The sequence below is a fragment of the Pseudophryne corroboree genome, chromosome 4 (assembly GCF_028390025.1).
Source record: "Pseudophryne corroboree isolate aPseCor3 chromosome 4, aPseCor3.hap2, whole genome shotgun sequence".
Classification (NCBI taxonomy): Eukaryota; Metazoa; Chordata; class Amphibia; order Anura; family Myobatrachidae; genus Pseudophryne; species Pseudophryne corroboree.
In genome coordinates this window covers 411089313-411109056 of record NC_086447.1, presented here as the reverse complement: position 1 = coordinate 411109056, position 19744 = coordinate 411089313, and the positions used below count along the sequence as shown (strand labels likewise).

At 43.2% G+C, this 19744-nt stretch overlaps 1 protein-coding gene across 1 annotated transcript in view; it reads left to right on the top strand.

Moving 5' to 3' along the window:
* Positions 1-19744, top strand: part of B3GAT2 (beta-1,3-glucuronyltransferase 2) — a 245243-nt gene that overhangs the window by 31935 nt on the left and 193564 nt on the right. The gene's annotated exons all lie outside the window — the stretch shown is intronic.

Below are 19744 nucleotides of genomic sequence, written 5' to 3'. Positions count from 1 at the left end.
GCAAAATCTGCATTTAGACATATGCATACCACAGAAATATGCAGGATGCGGTTATATTGCCGGCGGTCGGGAACCCGGCGGTCAGCATACTGATGCCAGGATCCCGAACACGCACAATGCCGCCTGCAGAAATCCCGGCAAACAGGGGTTATTCCCACTCGTGAGTGTCCATGACACCCATAGCGTGGGAATAGAAGGGCTTTCGTAGCGCTTGCCCCCTGCCGGCATTCTGGCGGCTGTATGATGACCGATGGGATCCCGGGCGTCGGCAACTCATACCCAACCCAAATGTGCATTATATCATTAAAAACAGATGTAAATCCAAATCAAAACCTGAAATTGTTAAATCCAGTATGTGTAATTGTTTAACATTAATGTGTTTCACCTGTGAATATATAAGTGTTGCACTATGCTTACAGTATGATGTAAAATTGTACTGATTGGTGTGTATGTTGACAGAGTTTATACATACATATATTTTTAATATTCAATGTCAGTTTTAAAAAACGAAATAAATGAAATCCTTAAGTTTTTAAGAAACTTACATGTATCTAAAATTCCCTTGTAAATCAACACTATTAGGCTAACGTGGTCTAATGTGCATTTCTTTGTATGGCTGGACAGCTCTGTTTGCCCAGAAAATATTTAAAAAAAATGCATTCTGCATCCTGTGCTATGTCTGCAGAATTTCACCTCCGCTGTTCCATCAATTTTGACAGTGATAATCACTACAGATTAATTGAAACTGAGGAATTTGATTTTCATGTAACCGGACACAAATGGGCTGATTCTGAGTTTAATGCATCCCATATGCAGATGCTCCAAATTTGTGATGCATGCACCGGTAAGAGGGGCGGCGCACACATACTGCAGAAGGGCTCTTAGGTCGCCACTCATCTGGGATTCCTCCGGACAATCCAAAAATCAGCAACACTGAGGCCTGATTCATTAAGGATTGCAAATGCAAAGCTACTCAAAGCAGCTTTGCATTTGCAGTCCTTAGCAATGCAAATGCTCCTCCTCTCTGCATTTGTGATGCGATTACATCTGTGATGAGTTCACCTGCAACGGCTTACTTATCCTTGCCGTCACAGGGGGTCATTCCGAGTTGTTCGCTAGCTGCTTTCATTCGCTGCGCAGCGATCAGGCAAAAAATCGGCACATCTGCGCATGCGTATGCGGCGCAATGCACACACGCATCATAATATTACAATGAACGATGTAGTTTCACACAAGGTCTAGCGAAGCTTTTCAGTCGCACTGCTGGGCGCAGAGTGATTGACAGGAAGAGGGCATTTCTGGGTGTCAACTGACCGTTTTCAGGGAGTGTTCGGAAAAACGCAGGCGTGCCAAGAAAAACGCAGGCGTGCCAGTAAAAACGCAGGCGTGGCTGGGAGAACGCAGGGTGTGTTCATGACGTCAAAACAGGAACTGAATAGTCTGAAGTGATCGCAAGCGCTGAGTAGGTCTGACGTTACTCTGAAACTGCACAAAATTATCGTTCGCACTTCTGCTAAGCTAAAATACACTCCAAGTGGGAGGCGGCATAGCGTTAGCACGGCTGCTAAAAACTGCTAGCGAGCGAACAACTCGGAATGACCACCACAGTGCGGCTTGTGGGGCCAAGGTAACTGCGTCTTGCCACGCTGTCCTTGGCTTTGCCACTCCGGAACGCCGGCCTCCCCTGTCTCTCCCCACGAAGGTCTCTGCCTGTTATTCAGAATGTCAACACAGGAAAAAAGTCACATTAAAATGGTCGACATGGGACAGGTCGATACATGAAAAGGACGACATGACTTTTTAAATTTTTATTATATTTTTATTAGTTTCATACCTTACTGTTCACATAGAATATGGTTGGGAAAAGTAACCTATGCTGGGGGCAGTGGTAGCGGAGCAAGACATCTTGCCTGCATTATGGCGAGCAAGCGAGCCATGCAAGGGGAAGCAGTGCACTAACTGGGGTTCCTGGTCATGTTACACAAAAAATGACACCTAAAAAGATTAAAAATGTCATGTCAACCTTTTTCCTGTGTCGACCATGTCAACCAATAGTGGTCGACCTAATCCATGTCGACCCGTTGATCCATAACCTTCTTCAACAACCTGACAGCTTATCAAAATTCTGTGACCTTATTATCTACATCACACACCCTATCAAATAACACTTGAACCATCAAAATCGGTGTTGTCACTGCGGAGTGGTTGCTGTGGAAAAATAATTGCCAATAAAATCTATAGATATATACTGTAAGGATAGATAGTCTTCATACTAATATTACAAAGTAATAATAATTAATTATGTATTCTGACTACAGCCCCCATGTACCTTCTCTGTAACATGTTTTCACAGGGATTCAGTATGATTTACCTGCGGACGGGATGCCGGCTGTCCATATCCCGACAGCGGTATCCTGCCCGCCAGAATGCCGGCAGCGGGGCAAGCGTAGAGTTCCCTTGCTAGCCACACTGCGGGCTCGGTGGATCGCTTTGCTTGCCACAGGATCTATTCCCGCTCTATGGGTGTCGTGGACACCCACGAGTGGGAATGGTCCTGTTTTGCCGGGTTTCTGGCTGGCGGCATTGGCGCCTGTTGTGATTCTGGTGTCGATATCCTGACCGGCGGGATCCCGACAGCCAGCAAATTGAACAAATTCCTTTCATAGATAGATAGATATGGATGGAAAGATAGTCTTTCTACTAACATTATTATTGAACTCATATACAGTATTATATTCTTTTCAATTTACTTTTTTTACATTGTCTTGGCTTCTGTTATACTTTTGTAATAGCCTGCGAGTTGCAAGTTGTGCAGAAATTCTGGCAAATCTGCCTATAATTTTTAAAGTGTTAATCATTTTTATAAATGCCCATTTTAAATTTATGGACAGACTCGCCGGAATTTCTGCACAGCATGCGGCTTGCAAGCTATTACGTAACCCCCCATGTCTGTATATGCCCCTCTTTATCTGTTTCCTCTAAATTGTAGTCACCCCCATATCTGTAAGGTGTTACGCTAAACTGCAACATATAAAGTTCTGTATTATGCTGGGTACACACTATGCAATATATAATTTGTTACATCGATGAACGATATACAGTATCACTAGTACATCGGTGAGTGTGTACAATCGATGTGTCTTTATCGCGTGGGCCCTGCAGCACAGCCGATGCCGATATATTTTGCAGATACGAGGTGTGCTATTACATAACAAGACTGCAGTTGTAAAAAATAAACCATACTGCGAGAGTTAAAAGGGAGTGGGGGAACATTGACCTTGAACTATCCAAAAACAGTTTTGCAAGTCTCACCCCTCTCGCACAGGTAGCTTGCTGTCACAGCGGTTGAAGTAGTTGTGTTTTTCTCATGTTTAATAACAATGCATATTTAAAAGTAGAGCACCGTGTTAGCTTCAAATCTTTTGTTAAATTGAACCACCAAATCTTTCCATATGTTGACTAAAGCTTACAGGGCATTGTACAGATGTAGCCACATTCAGCTTTACCATGACGGGCAGGCCCGGAGCTACCCACTCAGCAAAGGGATGCAGAGCAGGTAGGTTCCAGGCAGGGGCTGGCTGGCAAGTTTTAGCCTGGGGGGCAAGTCCAGAGCATTGGTCCATAAGTAATAACGCCATCTTAAATGGAGTTTTTTTTGTTTTAAAAATATTTATTAATTAAAAAAAATTAGGCCTGGCGTAAATTATCCCAAAGATACTTTATTATAAATTTGTCAGTGTGGCCGCGGCTTCAGCAGAGCTGTGTAGTGCAGGGGTGGCCAACCAGTCAGTGGCAAAGAGCCGGAAAAGATCTGTATTCAAGGGCAAGAGCCATATCATGCACACACCGAAGGCGCACGAGCAAAAATGGCGGCGTGGCATAGTTGTCACAAAGCCACACACCATTTTTATGTGCACACCTTTCGGTTTGACGTTTGTAGGAGTATGACCTTATGTCATAACCTCATTTTTAGTCATTTTGTACAGTGCCACATACAAATAAAGCACCTGTACAGTACCACATACATATAAAAACACCAAAAAATGGGTGCCTCCACAGTGCCAAATACATATATGCCCCCACAGTGCCAGATACATATATGTCCCTACAGTGCCAGATACATATATTCCTCCACAGTGCCAGATACATATATTCCTCCACAGTGCCAGATACATATATGCCCCTACAGTGCCAGATACATATATGTCCCCATAGTGCCAGATATGCCCCCACTGCCAGTTACACATCTCCCTAGTGCCAGATATGCCCCCAGTGTAAGATACACATGTGCCCCAGTGCCAGATATGCCCCCAGTGCAGATACACATGTCCCCCCAGTGCTAGATATGCCCACAGTGCCAGATACACATGTCCCCCCAGTGCCAAATATGCCCCCACTGTCAGCTACACATCTCCCCAGTGCCAGATATGCCCCCAGTGCCAGATACACGTCCCCCTCAGTGCCAGAAACACATGTCCCACCAGTGCCAGATATGTACCCAGTGCCAGATACACATCCCCCCAGTGCCAGATATGCCCCCAGTGCCAGATACATGCCCCCACAGTGCCAGATATGCCCCCAGTGTAAGATACACATGTCCCCCCACTGCGCCCCCCAAAGTGCTGTTCACTGCCGCGCTGCTGCTCTGCTCAGTCTGCTGCTTGTGAGGGGAGGAGAGCACAGTGTGCGCCTCTCCTGCCCCTCAGTCTCCGCTCTCTGGCGGCATTGATTCTCTCTTATAAGGTGCCGGTCCATGAGCCAATCAGAGTTTGCACACCGGCAGCTAAGACTCCTCATTGGCTGCCGGTCTGCGAGCTCTGATTGGCTCACGAGCCGGCGCTAGGCACTGCAGACTAGGGCAGTGGGAGATAGAAAGAGCCGCATGTGGCTCGAGAGCCGCGGGTTGGCCACCACTGGTGTAGTGGAAGGTGGCGGCCGGCCCATGACCATTGGCAGTAGCATGGTCCAGGGGGCACATGGCACCCTGCTCCCCGGGCCAGCCCGCCTCTGGTGTCAGGCTGGAGAGGTGCTTTCCCTACTCTGCATCCCTGTGCTGCACCGTCCTGCCCTCCCTGCTGTTGCCGACTGCTGTGCCTGTCCCACTGACAGGCAACAGCACCGGCAGCATGAAGCCTCCTCCTCCCACTGGTGACAGCGTCATCATTGTTGGGGATTGAAAAGTGGGTGGAGCTACATGGACTGATGGGGCATGGCTACACAGATCGAGGGGCGGAGCTATACGGACCAGCAGACTGCTATGGAGGAGGACATGCTGCTTTATTTCCAGCCTGCCAGACTGTAATAAGTACGTGGAGGGAGAGTGAGAAAGTGTGTATGTGTGTGTATGCATGTATGTATGTCTGTGTATGTATATATGTGTGTGTGTATGTGTTAGAGGTGTGCACTGGAAATTTTTCGGGTTTTGTGTTTTGGTTTTGGATTTGGCTCCGCGGCCGTGTTTTGGATTCGGACGCGTTTTTTGTCGAATTCGGGTGGGTTTTTTTTTTCAAAAACCCCTCAAAAACAGCTTAAATCATAGAATTGTGGGGTAATTTTGATCCTATAGTATTATTAACCTCAATAACCACAATTTCCACTCATTTCCAGTCTATTCTGAACACCTTACACCTCACAATACTATTTTTAGTCCTAAAATTTGAACCAAGGTCGCTGGATGACTAAGCAAAGCGACCCAAGAGGGCGGCACAAACACCTGGCCCATCTAGGAGTGGCACTGCAGTGTCAGACAGGATGGCACTTCAAAAAATTGGCCCCAAACAGCACATGATGCAAAGAAAAGAGAAAAAGAGGTGCACTGTGGTCGCTGGACGGCTAAGCTAAGCGACACAAACACCTCAATATCACAGGAATTATTCGGTCTAATCAATGGTATTATTGGTCCAAATAACTGGAACAAAATGACAAAATCACTGGAATTATTCGTTCTAATCAATGGTATTATTGGTCCAAATCACTGGAAGAAAATAACAAAATCACTGGAATTAAATGGCAGTAATGTCGGGAATTATATCAAATGGCAGTACCACTGGACATATACGGAAGTGTCAGAGAGGATGGCACTTTAAAAAATTGGACCAAAACAGCACATGATGCAAAGAAAAGAGAAAAAGAGGTGCACTGTGGCCGCTGGATGGCAAAGCTAAGCGACACAAACACCTCAATATCACAGGAATTATTTGTTCTAATCAATGGTATTATTGGTCCAAATCACTGGAAGAAAATGACAAAATCACTGGAATTATTCATTCTAATCAATGGTATTATTGGTCCAAATCACTGGAAGAAAATGACAATATCCCTGGAATTATTCGTTCTAATCAATGGTATTATTGGTCCAAATCACTGGAAGAAAATGACAAAATTACTGGAATTATTTGTTCTAATCAATGGTATTATTGGTCCAAATCACTGGAAGAAAATGACAAAATCACTGGAATTATTTGTTCTAATCAATGGTATTATTGGTCCAAATCACTGGAAGAAAATGACAAAATCGCTGGAATTAAATGGCAGTAATGTCGGGAATTCTATCAAATGGCAGTACCACTGGACATATACGGAAGTGTCAGACAGGATGGCACTTTAAAAAATTGGACCAAAACAGCACATGATGCAAAGAAAAGAGAAAAAGAGGTGCACTGTGGCCGCTGGACGGCAAAGCTAAGCGACACAAACACCTCAATATCACAGGAATTATTTGTTCTAATCAATGGTATTATTGGTCCAAATCACTGGAAGAAAATGACAAAATCACTGGAATTATTCATTCTAATCAATGGTATTATTGGTCCAAATCACTGGAAGAAAATGACAATATCACTGGAATTATTCGTTCTAATCAATGGTATTATTGGTCCAAATCACTGGAAGAAAATGACAAAATCACTGGAATTATTTGTTCTAATCAATGGTATTATTGGTCCAAATCACTGGAAGAAAATGACAAAATCACTGGAATTAAATGGCAGTAATGTCGGGAATTATATCAAATGGCAGTACCACTGGACATATACGGAAGTGTCAGACAGGATGGCACTTCAAAAAAATTGGCCCCAAACAGTACACGATGCAAAGAAAAGAAAAAAAGAGGTGCACTGTGGTCGCTGGACGGCTAAGCTAAGCGACACAAACACCTCAATATCACAGGAATTATTTGTTCTAATCAATGGTATTATTGGTCCAAATCACTGGAAGAAAATGACAAAATCACTGGAATTAAATGGCAGTAATGTCGGGAATTATATCAAATGGCAGTACCACTGGACATATACGGAAGTGTCAGACAGGATGGCACTTCAAAAAATTGGCCCCAAACAGCACATGATGCAAAGAAAAGAGAAAAAGAGGTGCACTGTGGTCGCTGGACGGCTAAGCTAAGCGACACAAACACCTCAATATCACAGGAATTATTCGGTCTAATCAATGGTATTATTGGTCCAAATCACTGGAAGAAAATGACAAAATCACTGGAATTATCCGTTCTAATTAATGGTATTATTGGTCCAAATCACTGGAAGAAAATGACAAAATCACTGGAATTATTCATTCTAATCAATGGTATTATTGGTCCAAATCACTGGAAGAAAATAACAAAATCACTGGAATTAAATGGCAGTAATGTCGGGAATTATATCAAATGGCAGTACCACTGGACATATACGGAAGTGTCAGACAGGATGGCACTTTAAAAAATTGGACCAAAACAGCACATGATGCAAAGAAAAGAGAAAAAGAGGTGCACTGTGGCCGCTGGACGGCAAAGCTAAGCGACACAAACACCTCAATATCACAGGAATTATTTGTTCTAATCAATGGTATTATTGGTCCAAATCACTGGAAAAAATGACAAAATCACTGGAATTATTCATTCTAATCAATGGTATTATTGGTCCAAATCACTGGAAGAAAATGACAATATCACTGGAATTATTCGTTCTAATCAATGGTATTATTGGTCCAAATCACTGGAAGAAAATGACAAAATCACTGGAATTAAATGGCAGTAATGTCGGGAATTATATCAAATGGCAGTACCACTGGACATATACGGAAGTGTCAGACAGGATGGCACTTCAAAAAAATTGGCCCCAAACAGTACACGATGCAAAGAAAAGAAAAAAAGAGGTGCACTGTGGTCGCTGGACGGCTAAGCTAAGCGACACAAACACCTCAATATCACAGGAATTATTTGTTCTAATCAATGGTATTATTGGTCCAAATCACTGGAAGAAAATGACAAAATCACTGGAATTATTTGTTCTAATCAATGGTATTATTGGTCCAAATCACTGGAAGAAAATGACAAAATCACTGGAATTATTCGTAAACATTTGTAGAAAGTCGCTGTTTTCTGATTACAGAAATGCTCAGATATTCCTGCGAATCCACAATCCCTTCCCAGAGGAAAAAGAAATTGAGAAACCGTTGTTTGAGAACGTTTCTTCTCTTTCCCTTACAAAGGAAAAAAACACTTTCCAAGAAGACTGACGTTTTTGGGATTATGGAGACATAATGTTTTTGAATATAAATCCTAAAGCAGGTGGTGTATTAAAACAAAAGAGTGCAAGAGACCAGCCATGCAGGCTCTGAAATATTATGACAAAATGTTACTGTATTTCATAAGCACTCATTCCTTACTCTGCTAAGTACTGTTTGGTATACTGTATCTGGCTTCCATGAGGTAGTTGTCCATTATTTCAGCTTCCATTAACCTTTTTGAAAGCGGTAGAAGTTATCGATTCTTTTTTTTCCCCCTATTTTTAATTTTCTCCTGCATAGCCCAGTAAAATGTTGCAATGTTAAGTATTGACTTGTGCCTTCTGGGGGTCCCACTTTTTCACCAAACCCAGCCAAATCTCATCCTAACCCTCTGTTCCACGTTCTCTATGTACCCCATCTGTGTCACCCATGTCTGTCTACCCCTCCCCTTTTGATTGTAAGGTCTCACAAGCAGGGCCCTCTTCCCTCATGTGCTTATCCTTTGTCTTACTTTAATAATCTTCAACTGTACCACATCCGGCAGTCTTCTGCCACCTGATACTTATTCCAGTGTCATCTGCTGATGTAACTAAGTGTATTTACCCTGTACTTGTCCTATACTGTCATCAACTATAAGTTGCTGTTTTCCTGTTTGATTATTTATGTACTCTGTAATTGGGCGCTGCAGAACCCTTGTGGCGCCATATAAATAAAGGATAATAATAATAATAATAATATAGGGTGTATAATCCCCAGGTGTATCTCACACATCGCTCAGTACAGATTACAGGATGTGTAATCACCAGGTGTATAACACACGTCGCACAGTACAGTATACATACTGGTCACAACAATGCAGCAGATATTGAGCACTGATCAGGATACTAGAAGTGACACAGAGCTGCAAGATACAGCAATGGCCTACTGTACTGTACTATATATGTATACTGCTGGTCACCAAAATACTGCACTGTCCTACTATATACTGCTCACAATAATGCAGCACAGATATGGAATGGATACTTGCAGTGACACAGAGCTGCAAGATACTATAGCAATGGCCTAATGTACTGTACAACTATATACAGTTGGTCACCAAAATGCTGCACTGTAATACTATATATACTGCTCACAAAAATGCAGCACAGATATGGAATGGATACTTGCAGTGTCATAGAGCTGCAAGATACTACAGCAATGGCCTAATGTACTGTACTATATATGTATACTGCTGGTCACCAAAATACTGCACTGTCCTACTATATACTGCTCACAATAATGCAGCACAGATATGGAATGGATACTTGCAGTGACACAGAGCTGCAAGATACTATAGCAATGGCCTAATGTACTGTACAACTATATACAGTTGGTCACCAAAATGCTGCACTGTAATACTATATATACTGCTCACAAAAATGCAGCACAGATATGGAATGGATACTTGCAGTGTCATAGAGCTGCAAGATACTACAGCAATGGCCTAATGTACTGTACAACTATATACTGTTGGTCACCAAAATGCTGCACTGTAATACTATATATACTGCTCACAAAAATGCAGCACAGATATGGAATGGATACTTGCAGTGACACAGAGCTGCAAGATACTACATCAATGGCCTACTGTACTGTACAACTATATACTGTTGGTCACCAAAATGCTGCACTGTAATACTATACATACTGCTCACAAAAATGCAGCACAGATATGGAAAGGATACTTGCAGTGACACAGAGCTGCAAGATACTACAGCAATGGCCTAATGTACTGTACAACTATAGATTGTTGGTCACCAAAATGCTGCACTGTAATAATTATTATACTATATATTCTGCTCACAAAATGCAGCACAGATATGGAATGGATACTTGCAGTGACACGGAGCTGCAAGATACAGCAATGGCCTAATCATGTACTGTACAACTATATACTGTTGGTCACCAAAATAAAGCACACTGAGCACAGATATTTGCAGCACACTGAGCACAGATATGGAGCTTTTCAGGCAGAGAACGTAGATATTTTCAGCGCACTGAGCACAGATATTTGCAGCACACTGAGCACAGATATTTGCAGCACATTGAGCACAGATTACGGATCTTTTCAAGGAGAGAATGCAACCACGTCCTCTCCATTCAATCTCCAATGCAAGAGTGAAAATGGCGGCGATGCGCGGCTCTTTATATAGAATACGAATTTTGCGAGAATCCGACAGTGGGATGATGACGTTCGGGCACGTTCGGGTTAACCGAGCAAGGCGGGAAGATCCGAGGCTGCCTGGAACCGAGTAAAATAGGTGAAGTTCGGGGGGGTTCGGATCTTGAGGAACCGAACCCGCTCATCTCTAGTGTGTGTGTATGCATATGGGGGTCCAGGGGGGGAATGTGAATAATCTGGACTTCTGTGGGCGTTATATGTAAACTGCCCTACTACCAGAGGCGTTATGTGTAAACTGCGCTACTCCTGGGGGTGTTATGTGTAAGCTGCGCTACTACCGGGGGTGTTATATGTGAGCTGCGCTACTACCGGGGGTGTTCTGTGTGAGCTGCGCTACTACCTGGGGCATTATGTGTAATCTGCGCTACTTCTGGGAGTGTTCTGTGTGAGCTGCACTACTACCGGGGGTGCTATATGTAAGCTGCGCTACTACTGAGGTCATTATGTGTAAGCTGCACTACTACCAAGGGCGTTATGTGTGAGCTGCACTACTACCAGGGACGTTCTGTGTGAGCTGCACTACTACCAGGGACGTTCTGTGTGAGCTGCGCTACTACCAGGGGTGTTCTGTGTGAGCTGCGCTACTACTGGGGGCATTATGTGTGAGCTGCGCTGCTACTGGGGGCGTTATGTGTGAGATGCGCTACTACCGGGGGTGTTGTGTGTGAGCTGCGCTATTACCGGGGTCATTATGTGTGAGCTGCGCTACTACCGGGGGCGTTATGTGTGAGATGCACTACTACCGGGGGTGTTGTGCGTGAGCTGTGCTACTACCGGGCGCGTACTGTGTGAGCTGCGCTACTACAGGTGGCGCCATGTGTAAGCTGCGCTACTACTGGGGCATTATGTGTAAGCTGCGCTGCTACCGGGGGTGTTATGTGTAAGCTGCGCTATGACTGGGGCGTTATGTGTAAGCGGCGCTACTACCACGGCGTTATGTGTAAGTGGCGCTGCTATGGGGCATTATGTGTAAGCTGCGCTACTACTGGGGCATTATGTGTAAGCTGCGCTACTACTGGGGGCGTTATGTGTAAGCTGCGCTACCATGGGAGGCGTTATGTGTAAGCGTGCTAGAACTGGGGTGTTATGTATAAGCGGCGCTACCACTGAGGCATTATGTGTAATCCTCGCTACTACCGGGGGTGTTATATGTAAGCTGCGCTACTATTGGGAGTATTATGTGTAAGCTGCGCTACTACCCTTCCTGTGAGACCACATACCTTTATTTGACACGCACTGTCCCTTTGTAATGTATGGAAGGCTGCAAATTTATAGTTTGCAGGGGGAGCGCCAAATACCCTAGCACCTGCCCTGATAACGAGTATGTGTATCTGTATGCATGATGAAGTGTGCCCGTGAATGGGTGTGTACGTGCATTTGGGAATGCATGATGCAACGTTTCGTAGCATACAGTGATTAATCTTTGCCGCAATGCGTATGCACGTGCCTACACATCACGGCAAAGATGTATGTCACATGAATGTGTCTTTGAGTGGCACAAAAGATTTAGTGATGGTCGTGAGAATGTCGAACATGATGAACATCCCGGAATGCCTTGCTCATCAAAAACAAATGAAAATGTGGAAAACAATTGAGAAAATTGTTTAAATTAACCGTCACCTAGAATCATAGCAGAATGACTGAATCATAGCAGAAACGGTAAACATTAGACAAGTTTTGCATCAAGATCTTAATATGACAAAAGTTTGTAATAAGATGGTTCCAAGGCTTCTCACTGCCAAGTAGAAAGAAAATGTAAAGCAAATTTGTACAGACGTATTGGAACAAATTCAAGCGGATTCAGGGGGGTAATTCAGACCTGATCATAGATCTGCTAAATTTAGCACATCTACGATCAGTTTCTCTGACATGCGGGGGGACGCCCAGCACAGGGCTAGTCCGCACCGCATGTCAGGCCCTCCCCCCACTCCCCCACATGGGTGCCAAAGCATCGTACTGTGGTGATGCTTTCGGACCTGCCAAGTTACTCCCTACCTGCGCAGCCTAGCTGCACTGGCAGGCGGCTACTTGACATGTTCTTGGTCGCAGCGGCTGCGTGTGATGTCACGCAGCTGCCCCAGCCCACCCCCGCAACAGTCCAGACACACCTGCATTGTCCGGACCACGCCCCACCAACGGCGTTCTAACGCCATTGGCACGCCTCCTCCTGCCTTGCAATAGCCTCTGCCTGTCAATCAGACAGAGGCAATCGCACCAGTGAGATGCTTTCGCATCTCACTGGGTATTACTGGGTGCGCAAGCGCACTTCAGAAAGGGCTTTAGGCTGCGATCGCTGTACCAGCGATCGGGTCTGAATTAGGCCCTCACATTTTTTTGAAAAACGTGGATCTTCGAGTACAATCCTGAGACCAAATGCCAGTCCATACATGGAAAACACCATCGTCACCAAGAATGAAGAGCAAATCAAAGCAAATCCAAATTTAAAACCATGTTAATTGTTTTCTTTGATATCAAGGGTGTTATTTTAGCAGACTGGGTACCAGAAGGCGCAACAGTAAATCAATATTACTACTAAAATGTTCTAGAGGACAGAGTTGTGGAAAAATGGTTTCATCCTTCATCAGAAGATCACAAAGGCCCCCACAGCTCTTTCTGTGAAACAGTTTTTGGCCGTGAAACAGATTGCAGTGCAAGAACATCCTCCGTACTCACCAGACCTAGCACAGTGTGACTTAATTCTTTTCCCTAAAGTCAAATCTGTTCTCAGGGGAATTTATTTTGCATTGATTCCTGAGGTAAAGAAGAAATTGATGGAGCTGTTGAGACAGCTGACAGATAATGAGCTACGCCTATAGCACGGCTTTGACCAATAGAAAATAAGAATGCAGCGGTGTGTGGATGCAGAAGGGAGCACATAAAAGGGGAACAGAGTTAAAATATACTATATAATTAAACGTAAATTATAGCATCAGTCTCGTTATTGAATAGTATCACCTCGAATATTGGTAAATCTGGCTGTGTGTACACCCAACAACGCGATAGGTCAACAGCAGCAGGCATTGAATAGAGTGTCATAAAGTGGGCAGGCATATTCAAATTTCTTTACTGCTAGATATATTATTGGGTTGTGGATTTTGAAGGGTGTATGCACAAACAATCTATGCATACACCTTGGTAATTATTACATTGGTCAGCCAGGCATGTACCCAGTCCTACACTACTACCTCACTTGTATGCTGCCCCATCTGTATGTTCAGTATTGTGCTCTCCTCTCCCCATCTTCTGTATGTCCAGTAATTTACTTGCATCCCCCCTTTCCTCATCAGCCCCCCCCCTGTATTGTAGGTACTGTATGTCCAGAAATGTGCTCTATTCCGTACCTTACCTATATGTCCATTTATTTGCCCCCTTCCCTGAATAACTAGTAATATGCACAACCCCAGTGTAGCCTGTTGTGTGCCTTTCTCCCCCCCATCCATCCCTCATAAGTAACTTACCTGGATGCTGCTTGTCTTATTCCTTTGGTTGCTGCCTGGGCTCCTCCTGCTCATACGCAGTCTCCAGCAGTGAGTCCCTGGTCCAGGCAGGCACACCGACATGCAACGTGTTACATTACACATTAAACATTGCCGGGATGAGATGTGGGGTGCACTGGCTCTTGGAAGTAGGTTAGGAGGACAGGGGACACCACTGAGACAATGTTGGTCAGCTATGACAATGCCTATGCGGGCTTTGTGGTCCCGAGTTACCAGCACCGTAAGTAGAGGCACTGGTTTTATTTGGGACAGGTCGGGGAGTTTCCATTTCTTTATTCATCAGAGCATAAATTCAGTACATCAAGAAACAAGATGAAAGCAGCAATCATCAACAAAGACATTAGCATATTGCAAGTAATAACAAATCAAAGAGGTGTAGCTTAAATAATATATTAAAATGCATAACATAGAGGCAGTACATATTATGCAAATCTCAATCCAGAGATGATCAGCAGGACACCACCAACCATGGAATAAAATTAGTCTGTGGAAGACAAAGAAATCAGGGGATCTTTCAAGAAAATGTGTATCTCACAGCAAGACATATAGTGAAAACAAGAGTATATCTGGCGTTTTAGGTTCATAGTCAATGAGTCTATGAAACCTTCCCACGAAGGCAGTCCTACTGTGGTTTCTATATGTAGCATGGTCTCTAGTTGTCAATTTGAAAGGCATAAAATCATTTATTCCTAAATACACTTGCGAAGTACCGCAGAAATAATCAGTAATAGCTTTTTCCTTTCCCCTCAAGCTGGATCAGTGGATTGCAAAATGGCAAATGGAAGGTAGCTCACAATATAGGTTGAAGCACATCTAGTGACAGAGGATCAAAATTGTCATCTAAGGGAATGTTGCATTTGATGCTCCACGTGTGGAACAATCACTGGTGTATGCTGCACCTATCACGAACCTGCAATGTGGACAAAGATACCCATTGTGGTAAATGTTATAAAACATTTCCCTATACATGCTTGATGAAAGCACAATTGAGAATAAAACAAGGACCGTAATAATTTATCCATAGGAACATGGGGAAATAATAATGTTCTCTAAGATGAGAGTCATTTTTAACATTTGCCGCTGAGGCACACCAATGAAAAAAGAGCCGCGTGATGCTACCAAAAGATATTTTGCACTGCATGTGCATATACTGGCTGAAGTGTTCATTTGAGTTGTGTATAAAAGTATAACTCGTACGTTCAGTTTCTCATCATGAGCAATGTACATCATGCAACTAATTTAAAACTATCATTAGCGCGCAAAAATGCACACTTCTGAGGAAGAATCTGGTAGGTTTAGAAATGCATTAAGCTGTTTTTTTCATATACATATCCATTGGAAATGGAGGACTTTACTTGGACTTATTCTGGGGAACCTAGGAGTATCTGGAACTCTGTGTGGGACGTTTGGAAATTCACTGTCCGATGAGTATAAGCGTGTCTCCATCTATCAGTGATGTGTTACATGCTTATATATGTGAACATTTGTGAGTGCATTTTTTAAATAATTACATTTATTACCCTATCCTTGGGTGTCTGCACTATTGTGTTCCTCTTTTTCTTTCAATCCATGTTTTTTATACCTACAGTATCTGGTTGGACTCATTCTGAGAGATTCACTCAATTTTACACCAAAGCAGAATAAAAGGAATGTGGCATTGTGATTATACCTCCAAAGATCCAAAAGGGGAGGCTCATTGCCACATAACCCAGGATTTTATGCTAAGGGTGAACATTTATATGTGTATTCATAGTAATAGGTGTATGCGCAATTATACATTTGATTTCTTATACTGTATATGTATTTTGTGGGGAATTATCAGTGAACTTTCCCTTTAATGTGTATGCTGCTACACTATACTGCTCATTCTGCGCAGCAAACATAGAAACTTCTACAATATCTAGCTTTTACAAGATTTAATGAAGATTTTATTTGTTCAAATAAACAGTTTCTTGCATATTCCTATGTCTAGTCTACCACACCCAGAGCAGGCCCTAGGCATAGGCAAACTAGGCAAATGCCTAGGGCATGTGGAATGCCTAGGGGCACAAGCAGCTTCTGCCAATTAAAATGATATGTAGCTTGCCTATATTCTGTGTGTGACTGTGGCTCTATCTGCATAAGAAATGCCTTACTAATGTGCGGCATTATGTGTATAAGGTGTACTACAGTACTTGGTGGCGAAACGTATAGAAAGGGCACTACTGTGTGGTCTAATGAGAATAAAGAGCAATATGTGTGGTGTAATGTGAATAAGGGGCACTACTGCGAGGATTAACGTGGTACTACTGTGTGCTGTAATGTGAATAAGAGACACTATTGCATGATATAATGTGAATAAAGTTGCATTACTGTGTGGCAACTTTCAACTGGGGGGTATTATTGTGTGGCCATGCCCCTTCACAGCAAGAACATGCACTGCTTTGGGGCACACCGAATGTGCACACTGTTTCCATTTAAAATACAGTATAGGGGTAGGAGCACCAAAATGAGGACTGCTATGGGTCAGCAGGGCCGGTGCAAGGTTTCTCGGCACCCTAGGCAAAATTTCTGCCTACTGCCCTACCCGCCCTTCAGGTGAAAGGCATGCTGCTGCTCTCCCCCACCCCCAGTCTGCTGCATGGCTGCTCTCTTCTCCCCATCTCCCCAGTCTGTATGGGTGCCTGCTACTCTCACCCCCCCCCCCCCTACACTCTGTTAAATGTCTGCTGTTCTATCTCCCCCCCCCCCCAGACTGCTGCTCTCCCCCTCTTTCCTTATCAAATGCAGAAAGTGCGCTGTACAGCCACCTTACCTACAAGCTGCGATGCAGAGTGGTCTGTGAAAGAGCCTGGAATGAAGAGCAGCACCACATGTCAACCCCAGCCAGGACATCAGGAGCTGTGAAAGTTACTGCCTGTGCCAGGTGAAGACGGAGCTGGAGGCTGCAATACGGGAGCTTGGCAGTTGCGGCTACTGTAAGATATGAGTGCCGGGGGGATTGTGGCGGCTGGGAGAGGTAGGACCACGCTACTTTTTCCAGGCAGCTTTAGCAGGCCGCCCCCTCAGGTTCCGGCGCCCCTAGGCAGCTGCCTAAAGCTGCCTAGTGGAATCTCCGGCCCTGTGGGTCAGGCGTGATGGTGCTGGGAAAGGGGTACAGGGTCAGAGGCGGAACTAGCGTCTGTGCAAAGGGGCACCAGCCAAAATCTTGCCTAGGGCATCATATTGGTTAGGGCCAACTCTGACCACACCTGTACCGTATATTACACTGTGCGCACTTTCAATGTATACCTACATACAAACGTAGGTGTGCAGAACATTGCATCAAGGAACTCATAATATAAAAATATGGAACTATTATTATTTTTTTATACTTCATATTATTATTATTATTGTCAAATATTTTTATTTATGTTTTGGAATTATTAAACTAGGCTAAGTAGTTAAATCCTTATAAGTAGAAGATCATTAGAATGATTTATCAAACAGATAACCTGAAGAAACAATCAAATTGCTTAAATTAATATCATTCACTGAACTACAGAGAAAATAGTTTTGTGCATTTTTACTACATACAGATGTAAGAAAAGATGGTCTCTAAATTGTTTCAAATCTAAAGCAATTAATAACTGGAGACCCACAGAAATAACCCGAGGTTGAATGGATCAGCAGCACAAACCTGAAAAGCTCTGCAAAGACTTAAGCTGCATATAATTGAGTGAGGGTAAATCAATGTAACGATCCTTTTCCATTGTTTGACAATACACATGGACAAATTATTCACACTACAATGGAGGCATTTTAAATGGCCTCCTTATAACCCTATACTTTCCAATGCCAAGTGCCAATAAGCTAATTACATGTGTTCTGTTACTTGTATAATTCCTGAGTAAGGAGACAGCTAACCACCAGGGGCTCATGTACTGGAACCGTGATATTAGAGGAATTAGGCTCAGGGGTGATGGAGCTTAAACAGAAGTGTTTGGTCAGCAACAGTTTTCTGCAGTTTTTCATTTTCATTAAAAAGTCAATATTTTTCTCTTTTTCACTTGGTCCAGTGGTCGCCAGGGGGAGGAGTGGGGGGGGGGGGGGGGGGGGGTGAGTGGGTTGGGAATGAGGATTGTGTTGAGAAGTTCACCTGCTGCATGGTTCACCTATGGATCACTGGGGTTATGGGGTTATAACAATGGATATGTTAGCACAAGAAGTAATTCATAATTGGATGCTGTAAAAAAAAATCCATATGATTTTAGAATAAGTCTAAACTGAGGTAGGTTACATTTAGAATTAAATAATATTTAAACTAACATTGTACTTTACATAGCTGTACATACTGTAAATATGTTTCTTGCCCAAAGTGTTTTTCACTAGGGCCTGTATTTCTCTATCAGTTTTCTCTCCTACCCATCCATGTGATCAGTGCCAAGAGCAGATAACTACGGAGGGCCTATTGCACATAGTATTGCAGAGAACAGTGTCATGAGGATGTAACCTATGGACCTGTGTATAATTTAGGTTACTTACTGTCCAGAGAACCAGAATTCTGCTACACATACAAACTCTGATTATCAATTGCAGGCTGATGCACATGGTTAGGATTGCAGTTTACATGTATATTTATATGACGTTGGCTGCTGGGCATGAGAATCGCAGCTGCTGTGCTGTCACCCCCAACATGACCCACTCCCAGGGGTCAGTGCTGCCCGCTATGAAATGAAAAAGAACTAACACCAAGCAAGCCCAAGCCCATACCAGAAGAGCCCAGAGGTTGAATTGGAAATGTACAAGTGTCATTATGCAAGAGGTGTGACTATAGTTTGACAGTCTGAAAAGCAAAGCACCCCATACAGAATACATACATTATGGTTATTTACTAACAGAATATAAATGTTTTGTAACCAATAGCAAGCAAGTAACTATTAAAGTTAAAAAACCTAGAAGACTTTTATTATGAAAGCAAAGTCCAGACTGATTGGCATAGATGTTTGCGTTTTGTTAATAAATACTCTGCAATGTAAAGTATCTGCAAAGGGAGAAAAAGAAAGTTCTTGTGTGGGCGCACTCTTAATTCGATCTAGGAGAATTCCTAGGATATATAAGGAATAGTGTTAAAACATCTATTTATTGTTCAAAGTTAAAAATGAATATAGTTACCCACGTATATATTATACAACCGTGACTGAGAAAGAAAATTGTTATGAAAAATGTTAAAATGTTCTGGTCTGTTAATCACAGGGAGTGATTAGAAGGGTGGGAGACACTTGATTGTCTGACACCTGTTTCTCCTGACCAGTACAGAAATTCTGTATTAATGGGACCAAGAGGAAGTCAGGGTAATCTTTTGTGTATTTATAAGAGAACATTTACTGGGTCAATACTATACACTTTGCTGGTTAAACGTCTGTTCCTAAAGACACGTATGAAATAATAAACAATTGAATAATTAATTAATTATTATCTTCATGGCCTGGTACTGAATTGATAGTCAACAGACAGAAGATATGAAGGAAGAAAAAATGGTGATGCTGCTGTTGGTATCACTTTTGCT